General features: G+C 38.7%; 1 long non-coding RNA gene across 1 annotated transcript; it reads left to right on the forward strand.

Moving 5' to 3' along the window:
• The first annotated feature begins 2,187 nt into the window (after nt 1-2,187).
• LOC113919293 lies at nt 2,188-11,108 on the forward strand. The gene is made up of 3 exons (XR_003518943.1): nt 2,188-2,410; nt 2,748-2,809; nt 10,957-11,108. It is a non-coding gene; the product is annotated as an uncharacterized LOC113919293 (long non-coding RNA).
• Nucleotides 11,109-23,332: the final 12,224 nt, after the last annotated feature.

Raw genomic sequence — 23,332 nt, forward strand, 5'->3', positions numbered from 1 at the left:
AGTTAGTTTGTTCTAAAAGGATTAATTGACCTTATGGCTTGGACAATGGAAAGTTAAGTGGTAGATGATCATAAATACCCCTCGTGGGAGCAAAATATGTGGAAAGACACTTGGGTACACCTGCAAGAGCCTAAGGTAGCCCTCACTGTTTCTCATGCTCCAGCTCATAAGGCACTTATACCCCTTGGCAATCAGGAAGCTGATGTCCTAGCTCAGGTACAAGCCCTATTACCAACTCTTCAGTAGATACAGCAGGTTGGGTGTGTAGAAAGAGTGGCCATCACAATGCCCAAGTAGGATGGCATATTGCCAAGGATGCTGGATTGCCTTTGAGGTATAGTGACTTGGTTAATACAATAACAGCTTGTCCTATGTATTTTAAACAATGCCCAAGGAAGATGTCAGAAGAATCTGGGACCATTCACTGAAGTTCCCAACCAATGAGGGATTGGCAAATTGATCATGTTGGCTCCCTCCCTCTGAATGAGGTTCTAAATATGCCTTGGTTTGTGTGGACACTATGTCTGGCCTGACCCAAAGCTTTCCACTGTTTCTATGCAAACCAGGCTGCCACCGTTAGGAGTAAAGAAGCTAAGTACCACATATGGATGCCCTCCTTGACTAGATGATCATTAGGGGTCACATGTCATGACATGCAAGAGTGGGCAAAGGAATATGACATTGAATGGAGGTTCCATCTTCCATATAACCTATAAACAGCAGGGTTGGTAGAAGGAAAAAATGGAATACAAAAGCAGCAAATTAAACTGTTTACGGGCGCCTGGGTGGCTCAGTTGGTTGAGCGACTGCCTTTGGCTCAGGTCATGATCCTGGAGTCCCAGGATCGAGTCCCACATGGGGCTCCCTGCTCGGCAGGGAGTCTGCTTCTCCCTCTGACCTTCTTCCCTCTCATGCTCTCTCTCTACCATTCTCTCTCTCTCAATAAAAAAAAAAAATCTTTAAAAAAAATTAAATTGTTTACAAGTAAAACCACCTTGGCTGATGGACTAAAGTGTTGTCCGAGGCTTTAACACATTTGAATGATCATCTAGTAGGGCTTATTGCTCCATATCCTAAATTGGGGACCCCTGCTGAAGCACCCAATACCATGAAGAAGTTGTGGGAACCAGCCATTGTCCCAATTCTCACTGTGGATCAATGCTATCCTGTTGAGAACACCAAGACCCATCACAACTGAGAAAGGAATTATTTACCAGAAATTGCAATGAGACCTCCCGCTTGGGATAGTTACTTTGTATCCCTTGGTGAGGGAGAGCTACTCAATTCCCACCAGGATCCTATTATCCTGCTCCAACCTGGACCTGTTAAAAGACGCTATACCTGGAATGGAACGTGCACCATCAAAAGGGGAAAAGATGAGGGTCCTGGTCTGTCATATCCCTCTCCTAGTCCACCTCCTCCTGCCTAACAATGCTGCCTCCTCTCACCAACATGCATGACATATACAACCAGGTCAAGTTTCTAAACTTCTCAACCTCCCTCTCCTCAAGGCCAGGTAAGTGCATTCTGTTCCCCACTGGTTTGATCATTTGGCCACCATCTTTGTTCCCTCCATTGGCCTGAAAGATGTTATAGCACCCAAAGAAGTTCTTACTAAATTCACCCAGCAAGACTTAAATGATAGCCAACAAAGCCTGTCTTTACTGAACACTGAAATGTCTTTGATGATAAAAGCTATCCTCCAAAATAGGATGGCTTTAGACCTTATTACTGCCTTACAAGGAGGGATCTGTGTCATATCCAAACAGAATGTTGTGTGTTCATACTTTGATGAGTATACTAATGTATCATGTTTATTAAATCACATGAGGCCACAGTGAACTCCCTGAGTGATTTGACTCCCAACTTAGGGGACTTGATGAGTCAGTGGTTTGGATCATGGGCTCTTATGGAAAGTTATCAGTGATTTTGGAATTATTATCTTAATCTGTGTTTTCTTTTACATGTGCCTGTGTTGGCATGACATCTGCCTCCAATGCAACCAGATAACCACTAAAGGGGCCACCTCCATGATAACGAAACCCCTTGCTGACTGCTCAGGGCCCATTGTGAAAGGGGGTGTGTGTGAGATCATAAAGAGCCAGTCATGAGGAGTAGAATGTTGGGGAAGGTCATCAAAAAGACATAACTGCCAGTTGACCTGTGAGCTCAAACTGGACACTCAGAGGCTCCTCACCAACCCCCTCCTTGGAATGTGGGGTTCACTTTCTTTTCCCACTCCCAGAGACCACTCCAAGGACCTAGTCTTGAGATTGTGGTGTGATATTGAGAACACCTGCATGGTATACATGATTAAACCTGGTTAGGGCCTTTTTATAAACTTTATAAGATTTGGCAGGCAGAGGCGGGAATCCACTCTTCTTGCTGCCACCCAAGACAAGACTCGTATGTAAGTTCCCTTGTTAAAACTACCACCTGCCAATTGGGAGTGGCCTCCTCTTTCTTTGGTCTCTCTCTGCCCTCCATATACAAGGGTTCCATTTTCAGATTATACCTGGGAAACTCTTGAGAGGGTAGTGAACCAACAGAGGGTCATTTGCTGGATCAGAAAACTTGCTCTAAAAGATCACTGATTTTATAAATCCATGCTAAGTCAGAAGGAAAGGATAATTAGTCCAAGTACAGCTAACAGTAGTAAGTACACCATTATCATATGCAGAATCTAAACTCGAATAATGAAAATACTTCCTTTCTTCCAACTTCCAACCCTGCAAACCCCTTCTTAGATCCAGCCTGCCAGAGGAGTTCTTTGGGAGACCTGGTACCACATACATGCATGGAAGTAGAGGTGAGATTCTTCCTTTCACCTGTGCCAGGTGATGAGCAGGAAGTGTGTAATTACAGCATCTACAAAAGAAGTAGTAAGAATTTTTTTTATTAACGAAATTTAAAAAATTGTTTGTATAAATATGTTCTAGTAGTGCTTTTTAAATGGCAAACACTTGGAACTATGCAAATGGCTAAAAAGGGGCTATGACTTAAAACTATAGCATATTAACATGAATGAATGCTATAAATTAATTGGAAAAAATGACAAATATTTGGAAAATGTCTATACCAGGACATGCCCAAAGGAAATAAAGTTAGGTGAAAATACCAGAAGATAAGTTACTATACACTGGTTACAACTAAGTGGAATTATAGGTATGTACTTTAGCAAATATGGGAGAATTTGTATGAGGTTAGCAGTTTAGAATTTAATATTCATTGGGTTCATTTTCATACAACTGCTCACGTTTCTAAAAGAGCAAGTTAACTTAAAAAATGGGCAGAGGATTATTTGACCATAGAGTTGAGGGTCCATGTCTGGGCTTTCTATTCTGTTGCAGTGGTCTATATGTCTGTTTTGTGCCAGTACCATGCTGTCTTGGTGATCACTGCTTTGTAATATAGCTTGAAATCAGGCAATGTGATACCCCCAGCTTTGTTTTTCTTTTTCAACATTTCCTTGGCAATTTGGGGTCTTTTCTGATTCCATACAAATTGTAAGATTGTTTGTTCCAGCACTTTGAAAAATGTCATTGGAATTTTGATCAGGTTGGCATTGGAGGTATAGATTGCTCTGGGTAGCATAGACATTTTAAAAATGTTTATTCTTCCGATCCCTGGGCATGAAATGTTTTTCCATCTTTTTGTGTCTTCTTCAGTTTCTTTCATGAGTGTTCTGTTGTTCCTAGAGTATAGATCCTTTACCTCTTTGATTAGGTTTATTCCGAGGTATCTTATGGTTTTTGGTGCTATTGTAAATGGAATCGATTCTCTAATTTCTCTTTCTACAGTTGCATTGTTAGTGTATAAGAAAGCAACTGATTTCTGTGCATTGATTTTGTATCCTGCCACATAACTACATTGCTGTATGAGTTCTAGTAATTTGGGGGTGGAGTCTTTTGGGTTTTCCACATAAAGTATCATGTCATCTGTGAAGAGAGAGAGTTTGACTTCTTTGCCAATTTGAATAACTTTATTTCTTTTTGTTGTCTGATTGCTGTTTGCTAGGACTTCTAGTACTATTTTGAACAATAGTGGTGAGAGTGAGCATCCTTGTCGTGTTCTTGATCTTAAGGGAAGTGTTCTCAGCTTTTCCCCATTGAGGATGATATTTGCTGTGGGTTTTTCATAGATGGCTTTTACGAACTTGAGGAATGTTCCCTCTAACCTATACTCTGAAGAGTCTATGGTCAAATAATCTTCAACAAAGCAGGAAAAAATATGCAATGGAAAAAAAGACAGTCTCTTCAAAAAATGGTGCTGGGAAAATTGGACAGCTATATACAGAAGAATGAAACTCAACCATTCTCTAACACCATACACAAAGATAAACTCAAAATGGATGAAAGACATCAATGTGAGACAGGAATCCATCAGAATCCTAGAGGAGAACATAGGCACTAACCTCTTCGACATGGGCCACAGCAAATTCTTTCAAGATACATCTCCAAAGGCTAGTGAAACAAAAGCAAAAATGAACTTTTGGGACTTCATCAAGATAAAAAGCTTCTGCACAGCAAAGGAAACAGTCAACAAAACAAAGAGGCAACCCACAAAATGGGAGAAGATATTTGCAAATGACACTACAGACAAAGCACTGATTTCCAAGATCTATAAAGAACTTCTCAAACTCAACACCCCCAAAAACAAATAATCAAGTCAAAAAATGGGCAGAAGACATGAACAGACACTTCTCCAAAGAAGACAGACAAATGGCTAACAGACACATGAAAAAATGTTCATCATCATTAGCCATCAGGGAAATTCAAATCAAAACCACATTGAAATACCACCTTACACTAGTCAGAATGGCAAAAATTGACAAGGCAGAAAACAACAAATGTTGGAGAGGTTGTGGAGAAAGGGGAACCCTCTTACACTGTTGGTGGGAATGCAAGTTGGTATAGCCACTTTGGAAAACAGTGTGGAGGTTCCTCAAAAAATTAAAAATAGAGGTACCCTATGACCCAGCAATTACGCTACTGGGTATCTACCCCAAAGACACAGATGTAGTGAAAAAAGGGCCATATGCACCCCAATGTTCATAGCAGCAATGTCTGCAATAGCCAAACTGTGGAAAGAGCCAAGATGCCTTTCAACAGATGAATGGATAAAGATGTGGTCCATATATACAATGGAATATTACTCAGCCATCAGAAAGGATGAATACCCAACTTTTATATCAACATGGATGGGACTGGAGGAGATTATTCTAAGTGAAATAAGTCAAGCAGAGAAAGTCAATTATCATATGGTTTCACTTATTTGTGGAACATAAGGAATAGCATGGAGGACATTAGGAGAAAGAAGGGAAAAATGAAGGGGGGGAAATCGGAGGGAGAGACAAACCATGAGAGACTATGAACTCTGAGAAACAAACTGAGGGTTTTAGAGGGGAGGGGGATGGGAGTTTGGATCAGCCTGGTGATGGGTATTAAGGTGGGCATGTAGCACTGGATGTTATATGAAAACAATGAATCGTGAATCACTACATCAAAAACTAATGACTAACATAACATAATAAAATTAAATTAAATTTAAAAAAATGGGCAGAGGAACTGAATAGACATTTTTCCAAAGAAGACATACAGATGGCCAACAGACACATGGAAAGATGCTCACCATCACTCATCTTAAAGGGAAATGCAAATCAAAACCACAATGAGATATCACCTCACACCTGTCAGAATGGCTAAAATAAAAAAGACAAGAAATAACAAGTGCTGGTGAGGATGTGGAGAAAAAGGAACCCTTGTGCACTGTTGGTGGAATGCAAACTGGTGCAGCCACTGTGGAAACAGTATGGAGGTTACTCAAAAAATTAAAAATAGAACTACCCTATGATCCAATAATTCCACTGCTGGGTATTTGCCCAGAGAAAATGACAACACTAATTTTAAAAAGATATATGCATTATTTACAAGAGCCAGGCTATGGAAGCAACCCAAATGTCCCTTGATTGGTAAATGGATAAGAAAGATGTAGTATATATACACAATGGAATGTTATGTGGCATTAAAAAAAGGATGATATTTTGCCATTTGTGACAACATGGATAGACCTAGAAGGTATTATGCTAAGTGAAATAAACATAGTAGCTGGGCTTGAAAAAAGCATAGAAAACACTAGAGAATCCTTTACTGGAGAAATGAAAGAACTAAAATCTAATCAGGTGAAAATCAAAAAGGCTATTACTGAGATACAATAAAAAAATGGAGGTTCTAATTTCTAGGATAAACAACACAGAAGAGAGAGGCAGTGATATAGAAGAATAGAAGACAAAATGATGGAGAATAAAGAAACTGAGATAAAGAGAGATAAACAATTACTGAATTATGAGGGGAGGATTCAAGAGATCAGTGATACCATAAAGCAAAACAATATTAGAACAGTTGGGGTCCCAGAGGAAGAGGAAAGAGAGAGACAGGGGCAGAAGGTTTATTTGAGTAAATTATATCTAAGAACTTCCCTAATCTGGGGAAGGAAACAGGCATCCAAGTCCAGGAGGCACAGACAACCCCCCTCAAAATAAATAAAAATAGGTCAACACCTTAACATAGAATAGTGAAGCTTGCAAATTTCAGAGACAAAGAGAAAATCCTGAAAGCAGCTTGGGACAAGAGGTCCTTACCCTACAAGGGTAGAAACATAAGACTGGCAGCAGACCTATCCACAGAGATGTGGCAGGCTAGAAATTGCTGGTATGATATGTTCAGGGTGCTAAATGAGAAAAATATGCAGCCCAGAATACTTTATCCAGCAAGGCTGTCATTCAGAATAGGAGAGATAAAGCTTCAGGAGAAACAGAAACTAAAAGAGTCTGTGATCACTAAACCAGCCCTGCAAGAAATATTAAAAGGGATCCTTTAAGGGAAGAGAGAGCCCAAAAGTAACATAGACCAGAAAGGAACAGAGTCAATATACAGAAATACTGACCTTACAGGTAATAAAATGGCACTAAATTCATATCTTTCAATAGTTACTCTGAAAGTAAATGGGCTAAATCCTCCAATCAAAAGACATAGGATATCAGATTGAATTAAAAAAACAAGACCCGTTGATATGCTGTCTACAAGAGACTCATTTTAGACCCAAAGACACTCCCAGATTGAAAGTGAGGGGGTGGAGAACCATTTATCATGCTAATGGACATCAAAAGAAAGCTGGTGTATCAATCCTTATATCAGACAAATTAGATTTTAAGCCAAAGACTGTGATAATAAGAGATGAAGAGGGACACTGTATCATATTTAAAGGGTCTATCCCACAAGAAGAACTAACAATTATAAATATTTATGCTTCTAACTGGGGAAAAGCCAATTATATAAACCAGTTAATAACAAAATTAAAGAAACACATGGATAATAATACAATAATAGTAGGGGACTTTAACACCCACTCACTGCAATGGACAGATCATCTAAGCAGAAGATCAACAAGGAAAGAAGGACTTTGAATGACATACTGGACCAGATGGACTTCACAAGTATATACAGAGCATTTCATCCTAAAGCAACAGAATACATATTCTTCTTGAGTGCACATGGAATATTCTGCAGAATAGATTACATACTGGGTCACAGATCGGGTCTCAACCTATACCAAAAGATTGGGATTATTCCCTGCATATTCCCAGACCACAAAGCTTTAAAACTTGAACTCAATCACGAGAGGAAATTTGGAAGGAACTCAAATACATGGAGGTTAAAGAACATCCTGCTCAAGAATGAATGGGTCAACCAGGAAATTAAAGAAGAATTTTAAAAAATTCACGGAAACAAATGAACATGAAGATACAACTGTTCAAAACCTTTGGGATGCAGCAAAGGTGATCCTAAGAGGGAAGTATATAGCAATACAGGTCTTTCTCAAGAAAAAAGAAAAGTCTCAAATACACAACCTGGAGAAAGAACAGCAGATAAAGCCTAAACCAAGCAGGAGAAGAGAAATAATAAAGATTAGAGCAGAAATCAATGAAATAGAAACCAAAAGAACAATAGAACCAATCAACAAAACTAGGAGCTTGTTCCTTGAAAGAATTTATAAGATCAATAAGCCCCTATGCAGACTTATCAAAAAGAAAAGAGAAAGGACCCAAATACATAAAATCATGAATGAAAGAGGAGAGATTACAACCAACACTGAAGAAATAGAAACAATTATAAGAATATATTATGAGAAACTATATGCCAACAAATTAGGCAATCTGGAAGAAATGGATGCATTCAGAGAAACATATAAACTCCCAAAACTGAAACAGGAAGAAAGAAGAAAACTTGAACAGACCCATAACCAGCAAGGAAATTGAAGCAGTAATAAAAAATCACCCAACAAATAAGAGTCCAGATCTGGATGGTTTTCCAGGAGAATTCTACCAAACATTTAAAGAAAAATTACTACCTACTCTTCTGAAGCTGTTTCAAAAAATTGAAATGGAAAGAAAACTTCCAAACTCATTCTATGAGATCAGCATTACCTTGATCCCAATACCAGACAAAGACCCCATCAAAAAGGAGATTACAGACCAATATATCTGATGAACATGGATGCCAAAATTCTCACCAAGATACTAACCAATAGGATCCAACAGTACATTAAAAGGATTATTCACCACGACCAAGTGGGATTTATTCCTGGGCTGCAAGGGTGGGTCAACATCTACAAATCAATCAATGTGGTACACTACATTAATTAAAAGAAAGGACAAGTACCATATGATCCTGTGAATAGATGCAGAAAAAGCAATTGACAAAATACAGCATCCTTTCTTGATAAAAACAATCCACCCTGTAGGGAAAGAAGAAAATACCTCAATATCATGAAAGACCACAGCAAATATCATCCCCATCAGAAAAAAACTGAGAGCTTTTCCCCCTACAGTCAGTAACATGACAGGGATGTCCACTCTCACCGCTATTGTTCAACATAGTACTAGAAGTCCTAGGCTCAGTAATCAGAAAACAAAAATCAATAAAATCATCCAAATTGGCAAAGAAGAAGCCACTCTCGCTCTTTGCAGATGACATGATACTGTAAGTGGAAAACCCAAAAGACTCTACCCCAAAATTGCTAGATCTCATACAGGAATTCAGCAAAGTGGCAGGATATAAAATCAATCACAGAAATCAGTTGCATTTCTGAACACTAACAATGTGACTGAAGAAAGAGAAATTGATGGAATCGATCCCATTTACAATTGCACCAAAAAACCATAAGATACCTAGGAATAAATCTAACTAAAGAGTAAAGAATCTGTGCTCTAAAAACTACAGAACACTTATGAAAGAAATTAAGGAGACACAAAGAAATGGAAAAACATTCCATGCTCATGGATTGGAAGAACAAATATTGTTAAAGTGTCTATGCTACCCAGAGCAATCTACACATTCAATGCAATCTCTATCAAAATACCATCAACATTTTTCACAGAGCTAAAACAAATAATCCTAAAATTTGTATGGAACCAAAAAAGACCCTGAATAGCCAGAGGAATGTTGAAAAAGAAAATCAAAGCTGGTGGCATCACAATGCCAGACTTCAAGCTCTAATACAAAGCTGGAATCATCAAGACAGTATGGTACTGGCACAAAAACAGACACATAGATCAATGGAACAGAATAGAAAACTCAGAAATGATCCTCAACTCTATGGTCAACTAATCTTCAACAAAGCAGGAAAGAATATCCAATGGAAAAAAGACAGTCTTTTCAACAAATGGTGCTGGGAAAATTGGACAACCACATGCAGAAGAATGAAACTAGGCCATTTTCTTACACCACACACAAAAATAAACTCAAAATTCCTAACAGACCTAAATGTGAGGAAGGAATCCATCAAAATCCTAGAGGAGAACATAGGCAGCCACCTCTTTGACCTCGGCTGCAGCAACTTCTTGCTAGACACGTCTCCAAAGACAAGAGAACAGAAGCAAAAATGAACTATTGGGACTTCATCAAGATGAAAAGCTTTTACACAGCAAAGGAAATAGTCAACTAAACTAAAAAGCAACCTATGGAATGGCAGAAGACGTTTGCAAATATCTTATCAGATAAAGGGCTAGTATCCAAGATCTGTAAAGAACTTATCAAATTCAACACCCAAGAAAAAAAAATCCAGTCAAGACATGGGCAGAAGGCATGAACAGACATTTCTCCAAAGAAAACATACAAATGGCCAACAGACATATGAAAAAATTTCAACATCACTCATCATCAGGGAAATCCAAATCAAAACCACAATGAGATACCACCTCACACCAGTCAGAATGGCTAAAATTAACAAGTCAGCAAATGACAGATATTGGCGTGGATGTGGAGAAAGGGGAACTATAATTCTAGGAAACAAACAGTTGCTGGAGGGGAGGTGGGTGGGGGTTTGTGTATTAAGGATGGCATGTAATGTGATGAGCACTGGGTGTTATATGCAACTGATGAATCCCTGAACTCTACCTCTGTAACTAATAATACACTATCTGTTAATTGAATTTAAATACAACTAAAGTAAATTTAAAAAAAGAGAGAGAGCAAGTTTCAAACCTCCCAGGTGTGGGAAGTGTGGCTCATCATTTCAGAGGCCTGGGGCTCGGCAAGGACAAACATTCATGTGAAGGTCAGTTTGATGTGTCCACGTGGTGAGGCTACAGTCCCCAGTTACTCAATCAAATGCTCATCTAGGTATTGTGGGGTATTTTGAAGATGGGACTCAAGTCTCCAATCAGTTGTCTTTAAGCAAGGGAGATTGTGCTAGAATCTGCGTGGGCAAAATCCAAAAAGTTGAAGGCCTTAAGAGCAGAGCTGAAGGTTCCCTGAACATGAAATTCTAGAAGCCTCAGCTCTCATCCAGAGGTCCAGCCCCACTTCTTGATAGCCTTCAGACCCGCCTCACTAGCCCCGAGAATTGTGTAAGTCAATTCTTTGTAATCAGTTTCTCACTATCTATGTCCTACAGGTTTTCTCTGGTGGAACTCAGACTGATACAGTTGCCACAGCACTTTGCAGGTGGGCACGTGGAAATTCCTTTGAGTAAGTGGCTTTCACAATATCACAGAGCAAGTGAGTGACAATGCAAGGACCAGTTCCAGGACTGCAACCTGGAGTTATTTCTGCTATGTAACCTCTTCATTTTTCTGACTCTGGGCAGAAGGGAAGGGAGAATTTATTGAACGTTCTCTGTAAAGTTCCACAGAAAGTTGTATGAGAATTGAGAGAAGCAGGAAGCCTTTCTTTGAAATGCGAGAAACTATTTGGCTAGCCCTTTCCCTTCTTTAGACTCTAAGAATAGCAGAGGCTCTTCTAGAACTTCCTGGGATATGGATCCATTTTTCTGCTGCTCCCCTTCAAAGTGCTGAAGGCAGGCACAGGTAGCCTCCCTGAGGGGTCGTGGGGACTTGACAGGCAGTGTTTCAAGAAGGGGTGGCAAAAAGGGATTCTAAGGTGACCCAACCATTGCAGCTGAGTGAACTCACTTCCCATCTCATGGGCACACAGGAATTTTGGTGCCCACCGTCTATGTACTTCACTGGATTGAAGATGGCAGCCAACAGACCCAAGGACAAGGGGAGGAAAAAGTGTAGAATACTTTCTCACAGACAATATGTAGCATTTTTTCCTTAGAAACCTGAAAAATTCATTTACTCAGGAGACAGGGAGATACACAAGGAAGTCTTAAAAAATTCCTTCCAGGAAAAATGAGTTTGTATGTAATAAGGAACAAAATTCATCCTTCAGGGCAGAGGATAGCTCCCTCCCAAACTAGAAAAATGTCCTGTGCTTAAGTAGAGAGAGAACACTCCCCAAATATATTTACTTGGAATAAACTTTTTAGTTTCCTTATGAGTTCATTGTTTCTAAAAATAGAATTCTCATCCATGTTCTCATAAAGTCTGTGTAAATATAGATCCTAATGTAGGTTGGAAATTACATCTTCAAGGTCAGATGTGTGATTGGAGCAAAGGATTCAGTTTCCTCAGTTTCCTTCAAATGTTCCCTCATTTGGGGAACAAGGGACCAGGAAGGATGGAAGGGTAGATATTCTTTTCTTTATTTTTTGAAGTACCAATTATAGCAGCAGCAGAAGCTGAGTTGCTTTTGTTTTATTGAGAATAGAAAGGAATCCTGTGCAAGCCAATATATAGAACCCATGATGTAACTTTTAAATAACACACAACTGAGCAACTGTTTAAGTAGTGTTCCTTTTCTAAGTGGTCTTGGAGGACTTATTTAGATAATTTCAAAATAATTTAGTCTTATAATTTGGTGATAAGCATCATCATTCTCTCTTTAAAAAAAGAATTTAGTTTTATGGTGAGCATGGCTCTTTCTCTGTCTCAGCAAATATATGAAGGTGATTGAATCTGCACTATTTTCATAACTTTTGGGGACTCAGGTAGTTAGTGAGATAACTTTTAAGTCAAGCTATCTGATGATTCACTAAAATGTAAAGCTGAAAAAAATCCATGGCTCTTAAGTAATCATTTTGGTAGTATCAATCACTGATGAACAAAGAATTATTTGCTAATGAGGAATACTGATGTGTGTGTGTGTGTGTGTTTAATGCAGATTTTTTTTTTTTTTAAGCCTGGCAGAGATTAGGAACAGCACTGACTAGATATAGGAAAGGTTCTTCCATTTACACCTCACAAATACACCTTATGATGATCCTGGCTATATAAGGAAAGCTTTATGAATCCAATAACGGCCTTTATATGACATCTTCGGATGTTATATATAGTGTGAGTAATCCTCTTTTTTAAAAATTTTTTATTGTTATGTTAATCACCATACATTACATCGTTAGTTTTGGATGTAGTGTTCCATGATTCATTGTTTGTGTATAACACCCAGTGCTCCACACAGAACGTGCCCTCCTTAATACCCATCACCAGGCTAACCCATCCCCCCACTCCCCTCCCCTCTAGAACCCTCAGTTTGTTTTTCAGAGTCCATTGTCTCTCATGGTTGGTCTCCCCCTCCGATTTCCCCCCTTCTATTCTTCCCCTCCTGCTATCTTCTTCTTCTTTTTTTTTCTTAACATATACTGCATTATTTGTTTCAGAGGTACAGATCTGTGATTCAACAGTCTTGCACAATTCACAGCACTCGCCATAGCACATACCCACCCCAATGTCTATCACCCAGCCACCCCATCCCTCCCACCCCCCCACCACTCCAGCAACCCTCAATTTGTTTCCCGAGATTAAGAATTCCTCATATCAGTGAGGTCATATGATACATGTCTTTCTCTGATTGACTTATTTCACTCAGCATAACATCCTCCAGTTCTATCCACGTCATTGCAAATGGCAAGATCTCATTCCTTTTGATGGCTGCATAATATTCCATTGGGTATATATACCACATCTTCTTTATCCATTCATCTGTCAATGGACATCTTGACTCTTTCCACAGTTTGGCTATTGTGGACATTGCTGCTATAAACATTGGGGTGCACGTACCCCTTCGGATCCCTACATTTGTATCTTTGTGGTAAATACCCAGTAGTGCAATTGCTGGATCATATGGTAGCTCTATTTTCAACTATTTGAGGAACCTCCATACTGTTTTCCAGAGTTGTTGCACCAACTTGCATTCCCACCAACAGTGTAGGAGGGTTCCCCTTTCTCCGCATCCCTGCCAACATCTGTCGTTTCCTGACTTGTTAATTTTAGCCATTCTGACTGGTGTGAGGTGGTATCTCATTGAGATTTTGATTTGGATTTCCCTGATGCTGAGCGATGTTGAACAATTTTTCACGTGTCTGTTGGCCATTTGGATGTCTTCTTTGGAAAAATGTCTGTTCATGTCTTCTGCCCATTTCTTGATTGGATTATATATGTTCTTTGGGTGTTGAGTTTGATAAGCTCTTTATAGATTTTGAATACTAGCCCTTTATCTGATATGTCATTTGCAAACATTTTCTCCCATTCCGTCGGTTGTCTTTTGGTTTTGTGAACTGTTTCTTTTGCTGTGCAAAAGCTTTTTATCTTGATGAAATTCCAATAGTTCATTTTTACCCTTGCTTCCTTTGCCTTTGGCGATATTTCTAGGAAGAAGTTGCTGCGGCTGAGGTTGAAGGGGTTGCCTGTGTTCTCCTTTAGGATTTTGATGGACTCCTGTCTCACGTTTAGGTCTTTCAACCATTTGGAGTCTATTTTTGTGTGTGGTGTAAGGAAATGGTCCAGTTTCATTCTTCTGCGTGTGGCTGTCCAAGTTTCCAAACACCATTTGTTGGAGAGACTGTCTTTTTTCCATTGGACATTCTTTCCTGCTTTGTCAGAGATTAGTTGACCATAGAGTTGAGGGTCCATTTCTGGGCTCTCTATTCTGCTCCACTGATCTATGTGTCTGTTTTTGTGCCAGTACTATACTGTCTTGATGATGACAGCTTTGTAATAGAGCTGGAAGTCCAGAATTGTGATGCCACCAGCTTTGCTTTTCTTTTTCAACACTCCTCTGGCTATTTGGGGTCTCTTCTGGTTCCATACAAGTTTTAGGATTATTTGTTCCATTTCTTTGAAAAAAGTAGATGGTATTTTGATGGGGATTGCATTGAATATGTAGATTGCTCTAGGTAGCATTGACAACTTCACAATGTTGGTTCTCCCAATCCATGAGCATGGAACATTTTTCCATTTCTTTGTGTCTTCCTCAATTTCTTTCATGAGTATTTTATAGTTTTCTGAGTACAGACTCTTTGCCTCTTTGGTTAGATTTATTCCTAGGTATCTTATGGTTTTAGGTGCAATTGTAAATGGGATCGACTCCTTAATTTATCTCTCTTCTGTCTTGTTGGTGTATAGGAATGCCACTGATTTCTGTGCATTGATTTTATATCCTGCCACTTTACTGAATTCCTGTATGAGTTCTAGCAGTTTTGGGGTGGAGTCTTTTGGGTTTTCCACATAAAGTATCATATCATCTGCAAAGAGTGAGAGTTTGACTTCCTCTTTGCCAATTTGGATGCCTTTGATTTCTTTTTGTTGTCTGATTGCTGTGGCTAGGTCTCAGCTTTTCCCCATTGAGAATGATATTCGCTGTAGGTTTTTCATAGATGGCTTTTATGATATTGAGGTATGTACCCTCTATCCCTATACTCTGAAGAGTTTTGATCGATGAGTAATCCTTTTTTTTTTAAATTTTTTTATAACTTTCATTTTTTTTCAAAGATTTTATTTATTTATTCATGAGAGACAGACAAAGAGAGAGAGAGGCAGAGGGAGAAGCAGGCTCCCAAGGAGCAGGGACCCCGATGCGGGACTCGATCCCAGGACCCTGGGATCATGACCTGAGCCGAAGGCAGACGCTTAACCATCTGAGCCACCCAGGTGCCCAAGTAATCCTCTTTTTAAGTAAGCACAGCATACAATGTGCTAAGCCTAATAAAACAGGGAAATAACTCATTTTATGCATTCTCCTTCCTCAAAACTAAAATGCCGTGTGTTAGACTGGAGAAGTGAAAGTAATGTCCAGCCTTAAAAGGCAACAAGGGAAGGCAAAATCATGACAACAGAAGCAGTGGGTATAAAGCTAGGGATTATGGTAAATTCTGTGGTTCAGAAGGAAGTGGGTAGCTGATAGCAGTCAAAAGAGGCTCAGGTTGCTGCTATACGGGAAATGTGAACTAACAGGCAACCAGAATCATCAATTAGTGTTCAATTGTTTGATTTCAATGACTATCAGCATTCTAATGGCCTTAGACAAAAAATTTCAGACTGGTATATTATTTCATCTACTCCTTCCCCTTTAAACTAGAAAATAGTGGGAAATTAGTAAGGGAATAATTTTAGAGATCATGTTATTAAAAATTAATTTTTCCATAAAGTAAGACATACATGCGTAATTTTTGGGAATACTTGTTTAAATATCAAATTTTGTTTGAATTTATGTACTATGTTCTGTTGTTAGAATTTTTTTATGTTTACAGTAATTCATTTGGTTAAATGCTTGATCAGTGAGTCAAAATACCCTATTTAAAGATTGGGCAGTGGGGTGCGTGGGTGACTCCGTTGGTTAAGCTTCTCTCTCATGATTCCAGGGTCCTGGGATCGAGCTTCACGTCGGGCTCCCTGCTCAGCAGTGAGTCTGTTTCTCCTTCCTCTGACCCTCTGCCTGCTTGTGCTCACTCTTGCTCTCTCAAATAAATAAATAAAAATCTTCAAAAAAATAAAGATTGGGCAGAATAAAAAATAGTAGTAAGCGGCGCCTGGGTGGCTCAGTTGGTTAAGCGACTGCCTTCGGCTCAGGTCATGATCCTGGAGTCCCAGGATCGAGTCCCACATCGGGCTCCCTGCTAGGCGAGGAGCCTGCTTCTCCCTCTAACCCTCCCCCCTCTCATGTACTCTCTCTCTCTCTCATTCTCACTCTCTCAAAAGAAATAAATAAATCTTTAAAAAAAAATAAAAAATAAAAAAATAGTAATAAGGACAAATCCTCATGGGAAAGGACATAATTTCATGGCTTGTGGACAGTTACCTTCCAAGAATTGTTTTACATCTTCTCATTGGTAGCTATCATTTATTGAGAGCTTACTATGTGCTAGGTATACTATAGGTATACTATAAACATATTTTATTTTTTCTTTTCTTAAAATTGAGATGTAATTGATAAGTTCTTTTTTAAATTATTTTTTTAATTACAAAAGTAATGTAGCACTGCATAATGTAAGCATGAAAGCATCTGTGCTGCCTTCCCTCCATCTTTGTTCTCAGAAACCATTACCTTAACAGCTTGCTGGGGAAGATAGTTTCTGTCACTTATCGAGATTACCCAAGCTGCAGCGCATGTGACTTAGGTTGAGTCATGACCCCTACACATTTTTGAGCATCAATAATGTTCATGTAGAGGGAATGAGACTCAGATCACAAACTTGAGAGTGTGAGAAATGGAACTTTGTTTTTCTATAACTAAGTTTAATTTCTATTTCAAATTCAATTTGCCAGGTGGTATAAAGTCAGCTTTGCTATGATGGGGGTCACCCCAGCTGTCCCAAGTGTTGGGTCTGTGTGGTACAGAGGGCTTATGTAGTTCAAGGTGTTTGGGGAGAGACCCTTCTGTCCCGGGAGTCTTCTATCTCCTAGAGGGACAAAACTGCTGTTGGTCTGATGTGGGAGACAGCAAACCTGAACTGTGAAACGTTAAGCATTAGGGGCTTGGTGGGGAGGCTGCACTCCCAACTTCCGTGGTGCTACATACTGTGACGTTTGACTTGCCTCCAACTGGGCCAAGCCAGCTTCGGGGAAGCTGTGCAATGGATCTGTTCAATTCTCTTCTCATCTCACAGTGGACAGCTGCACAGACGTTCCCGTTAGGAAGAACAGGAGATGGAGACAGTTTGAGAAATGTATAAACCAGAGAGAAGGACCTGACCCAACAGCCTCCATTTTCCTTGAGGCCCCTCCTCAGAGATGCAGCTCTCAGTCAGAGGCAGGTGACGGAGTGGGGCCGCAACAGCTGCTCTATGAATTCACTTCCATATATTTGGTAAAATTTATCATTCGCAAATAATGATTTTTCCCCATTTATTTCCAATCCTAACATCTTTGCTTCTTTTCTTATTGCACTGAGTTAGCCTCCAGGATAACGTTGAACAGGTTGGTGAGAGTAGGTACCTTTGCCTTGCCTCCGACTTTAAATGGACTACTTCTGATGCTGCACAGTAAAGTTTGATGTTTTTAGTAGATGCCCTTTATCAGGTTAAGGAAATTCTTGTTTATTCCACATTTGCCAAGAGCTTTTTAAAAAATTATTTATTTATTTATTCAATAATATTTCAATAAGCAGAAACTAACAAATAATGATCAATTGTTGACTTTTAATTATTTTTCTGCTTTTTTGTTAGTAGACAATTTTTTAGAAGCTTTAGGTTTACAGAAAAATTGAGCAGATAAGAGGCGCCGGGGTGGCTCAGTCAGTTACGCACCAACTCCTGGTTTAGGATCAGGTCATGATCTTGGGGTCCTGGGATGGAGCCCCATGCTGGGATCCCTGCTCAGTAGGGAGACTGCTTAAGGATTTTTCTCCCTCTCCCTCTGCCCGCACTCCCCCCGCCCCCGTACTCTCTCTCTCCCAAATAAATAAATAAACCTATTTAAAAAAATTGGGCGGATAATATAGTCCAGAGAGTTCCCATATAACCCATCACCCCACACATTCACTTTGCCCTATTATTAATATCTACATTAGTATGGTACGGTTGCTGGAATTAATGAACCAATATTGATACATTATTATTGACTAAAGTCCATACTTTATTTGAATTTCCTTAGTTTTTCCCTAATGTGCTTTCACTGTTCCAGGATCCCTTCCCAGGAAACCACATTACACTGAATTATCCAGTCTCTTTTTGCTCCTCTTCGCTATGACAATTTCTCAGACTTTCCTTGTTTTTAATGACCTTGGCAGTTTTGAGGCACACTGGTTAGATATTTTGTAAAATGTCCCTCAGTTGGAATTCATCTGATGTTTTTTTCTTTTTAAAAAATATTTACTTATTTATTTATTTAAAAAATTGAGATAAAATTGACATATAGCATTATATTAATTTAAGGTGTACAACATAGTGGTTTTTATATGTATATATTTTGAAATGATCACCACAATGAGTATTTAACATCCATCACCACTCATAGTTAAAATTTTTTTTTCTTCTGATGAGCACTTTTAAGATCTACTCTCTCAGCAATTTTCAAATATATAACGCAGTCTTCATAACTGTAGTCATCATGCTGCACAATATATCCTCAGGACTTCTTTATTTTTTAACTGAAAGTTTGTACCTTTTGACCCCTTTCACTCATTTTACTCACCTCCCAACACCTGCTTCGGGCAACTACCAATCTATTCTTTGTATCTATGAGTTTGGGTTTTTTTGTTTTGTTTTTGTTTTCTGATTCCACTTATATAAGTGAGGTCATTTTGAGTTAGTGTTTTCATCTATTTGGAATAAACACCCAGAAGTGGAATTCCTGGATCGTAGGGTAGTTCTATTTTTAACTTTTTGAGAAACCTCCATACTGTTTTCCACAGCCGCTGCACAGGTTTGCATTCCCACCAACGGTGAATGAGGGCTCCCTTTGATGTTTTTCTTTTTTTTCTTTTTTTAAAGATTTTTATTTATTTATTTGGCAGAGAGAGAGACACAGTAAGAGAGGCAACACAAGCAGGGGGAGTGGGGGAGGGAGAAGCAGGCTTCCCGCGGAGCAGGGAGCCTGATGCGGGGCTCGACCCCAGGACCTGGGATCGTGACCTGAGCCGAAGGCAGACGCCTAATGACTGAGCCACCCAGGCGCCCTTGGTTTTCTTATTTTTATATTGGGTTATGGGTTTTGGGGAAGAAGACCATAAAGGTGAATTGCTGTTCTCATCATATCAAATCAAAGGTACATACATTCAGTATGATTTATCACTGTTGATACTGACCTTTCTCACTCGGCTGAGGGAGTGCTTGCTAGATTTTTCTATGGTAAGGCTACTCTCCCCACTCACACCCTGTGCAATCCATTTTGTACTCTTTGAAAGAAAATCACTATGTATAGCCTGCACTTAAGGAGTGAGGAGTTATGCTTCATTTTCCGGAGGATGGAGTAGCTACATAAATTATTTGAAAGGCTTCTGTATGGGAGATTTATCTATTTTTCCCATTTACTAATTTATTCCCTGATATCATTATTAGGTGGAATATTTTTAAGTACTGAGTCAATTTCTTTCTAGTTTTCTTCCATTCTTTCTATTCATTTTTTGGTCAATTTTGGTAAGTTATACCTAAGAATTATTCTATTTCAGTGAAGTTTCCAGATTTATTGATATAAAAATTGTAGTATTCTCCTAGGATTTAAACAACTTTACTGAATATGTAGGTATGTCATGCTTTTCATTCTAAATTTGCTTATTTGTAACTTGTTTTTCTTTTTTCTTATCAATTTTGCAAGGAGTTTGTCTATTTTATAGTCCTTGTGAAGAACCAGCTTTTATTGGGTTGATTGTCTATGGTTTTTACATTCTTTATTTCATTACTTTTACCCTTATCTATATTACTTTCTTCCTACTACTTTTTTTTAAAGATTTTATTTATTTATTTGAGAGAGAGAGAGAGAGAGAAAATGAGAGAGAGAGAGAGCATGAAAGGGGGAAAGGTCAGAGGGAGAAGCAGACTCCCTGCTGAGCAGGGAGCCGGATGTGGGACTCCATCCCAGGACTCCAGGATCATGACCTGAGCCGAAGGCAGTTGCTTAATCAACTGAGCCACCCAGGCACCCTTCCTAATACTTTCTTTGCATTTGTTCTCTTATCCTTTCCATAGTTTATTGTGCTTATTTTTAATCTTTCATGTTTTTACATAAATGCATATAAAGTATAAATTCCCTTTACATCCTGCATTAAGGGTTTTCCCCAAGTTTTTTAAAATGCAGTTCTTTCTGTTAAGTTAGAAATATTTCAAAGCTTTCATTATGCTTTTCTATTGGGCCAATGATATTTAGAAGTATACTTTTAAATTTCTAGATATATGTGTTTTTAAAAACAAAAAACCCCCCAAAAACCATATTTATTATTGATTTCTAATTTTAAGAAATTATGATTAGACATCATGGTTTGTGGCATATCAGGGTTTTTTTTTGCCTTTTTAAAATATTGAAGTATAAAAAAATATTGAAGTATAATTAACATACAATCTTATATTAGTTTCAGGTATACAACATATTGATTCAGTAATACATTACTATATATTACTCAGTGCTCACCATGTTAAGTGTAGTCACAATCTGTCGCCATAGAACATTATTACAATATTGTTATTATATTCCCTATGCTACTCTTTTCATTTCAGTGACTTATTTATTTTATAACTGGAAGTTTGTACCTCTTAATTTTACCCTTTATCTCTTTCACCCATCTACCCACCCACCTTCCCTCTGGCAACCATGAGTCTGTTCTCTGTTTTTAAGAGTCTGTTTGGTGTTTTGTTTGTTTGTTTGTTATTTGTTTTGTTTTTTAGATTCCACATATAAGTGAAATCATATGGTATAATGACTGAGTAATATTCCATTGTGTGTGTGTGTGTGTATAAAACACCTTCTTTATCCATTCATCTATGGCTGGGCACTTGGGTTGCTTCCATATCTTTACTATTGTAAATAAAGCTGCAATAAACATAATGGTGAATATATCTATTTGAATAGAAATCTGGTGTTTTTTTTAAAAGATTTTATTTATTTGAGACAGAGAGAGAGAGAGATCGAGCATGAGCTGGGGGGAGGAGCAGAGGCAGGGGGACAAGCAGACTCCCCGCTGAGCAGGGAGTCCCATGCGGGGCTTGATCCCAGGACCCTGGGATCACACCAGAGCCGAAGGCAGACGCTTAACTGACTGAGCCACCCAGGCACCCCTAAATCTAGTGTTTTTGTTTTCTTTGGGTAAATACCCAGTAGTGGAACTGTTGGATCATATCTTGTAGTGGAATTACTGGGTCATACTTTTAATTTTTTGAGGAATCTCCATACCAATTTGCATTCCCGTCAATGTACCAATTTACATTCGTACACAATTTACATTCCCACCAATAGGATATGAGGGTTGTCTTCTCTACATCCTCCCCAAAACACCTGTTATCTTGTTATCTTTTTGATACTAGCCATTCTGACTGGTGTGAGGTTCATCTCATTGTAGTTTTGATTTGCATTTCCCCGATGATGAGTGATATTGAGCATATTTGCATGTGTCCATTGGTCATCTGTATGTCTTCTTTGGAAAAAATGTCTCTTCAGATCCTATGCCTATTTTTAACTTGGATTGTTTGATGTTTTTGGTGTTGAGTTGTATATGTTCTTTATGTATTTTGGAGACTAACCCCTTATTGGATATGCTGTTTGCAAATACCTTTTCTCATTCAGTAGGTTGCCTTTTGGTTTTGCTCATGGTTTTCTTTGCTGTGCAAAAGCTTTTAATTTTGATGTAGTCCCAATAGTTTATTTTTGTGTTGTTTTCCCTTGCCTGAATAGACATGTCTATGAATATGTTGTTAAGGGCAGTGTCCAAGAGATCACTGCCTATGTTTTTTCTAGGGGGTTTTATGGTTTCAGGTATCACATTTAGTTCTTTAATTCATTTTGAGTTTATTTTTGTGTTGGTGTAAGAAAGTGGTCTAGTTTCATTCTTTTGCATGTAGCTGTCCAGGTTTCCCAGCACCATTTATTGAAAAAGACTGTCTTTTTGCTATTGTATATTCTTTCCTCCTTTGTCATAGGTTAATTGACTGTATAGTTGTGGGTTTATTTCTGGGCTCTCTGTCCTGTTCCATTAATCTCTGTGTCTATTTTTTGTGTCGGTACCATACTGTTTTGTTTACTATAGCTTTGTAGTATATCTTGAAATCTGGGATTATGATACCTTCAGCTTTGTTCTTCTTTCTCAAGATTGCTATCTGGTATGACAGTTTACTTAGATACTGACATATGTCCTTCTAGTGTTTCAAGAAGATAATGTTTGATGGTGACTGCTAGGACCAGCTCAATACCACCAACTTTTCATTGACATAGTCATTAGTGTCCCACCTGGCCCAACAGTGGCCTTTGTCAGGGTTTGACTTGCAGGGTAGAGGGGTGGGTTTTGGGCAACAAGTCCCCTTGCAAGATGCCTTTTATGTCTGTTCAGTGGCAGAGGTATAACACATAGGAGTGATAATCTGGCACCATTTCTGGTTTCCATTAATCTCAACACTATATCACTCTGGCACAAGGAAACTGTTAATCTGGTTTGAAGAGGCAATTCCAGAATAATTAGCATAATTCCACACTGAGATATGTTAATTGAGGGGGAAGTGGATGAAAGGTCTTGGGGACACCCATTAAATCTAGCAACTGCGGGAAGGCCACCCCTTGCTAATCTGAATCAGACTCCATCCAGGTCACCAAACCAGTGGCAGCAGAGAAGCTGAAAAGTCTCAGGGCTCTTACCTGGATCTCTAGCTTTCTTTTCACCTTTTGGTCTCATCTTTTCATTTTTCTTTAACATACATTTGTTCATTTCTGAGTCTTTTCAGTTTAAGCATTTTCTTTCTTTTATTTTCTTGCTCTTCATTTTCAGTCCTCTAATTTCACTTTCCCCTTGTTCTTTTTCTTTACTTGTGGCAACCATTTGCTTATTGTGGATGTTTTAAAAGTCACCTGTCTCCTTGCTTGGAACCAACATGTGCTTTAGGCAGGGAAAATTGTATTTAGATTCATCTATTAATGCATGCTTATTGTGCTGAAACTCCTGCCAAAAGATACTAGTTAGAATTTATTTATTTATTTTTTAAAGATTTTATTTTTTGACAGAGAGAGAGACAGTGA

The sequence above is a fragment of the Zalophus californianus genome, chromosome 3, assembly GCF_009762305.2.
Source record: "Zalophus californianus isolate mZalCal1 chromosome 3, mZalCal1.pri.v2, whole genome shotgun sequence".
NCBI classification, from domain to species: Eukaryota; Metazoa; Chordata; class Mammalia; order Carnivora; family Otariidae; genus Zalophus; species Zalophus californianus.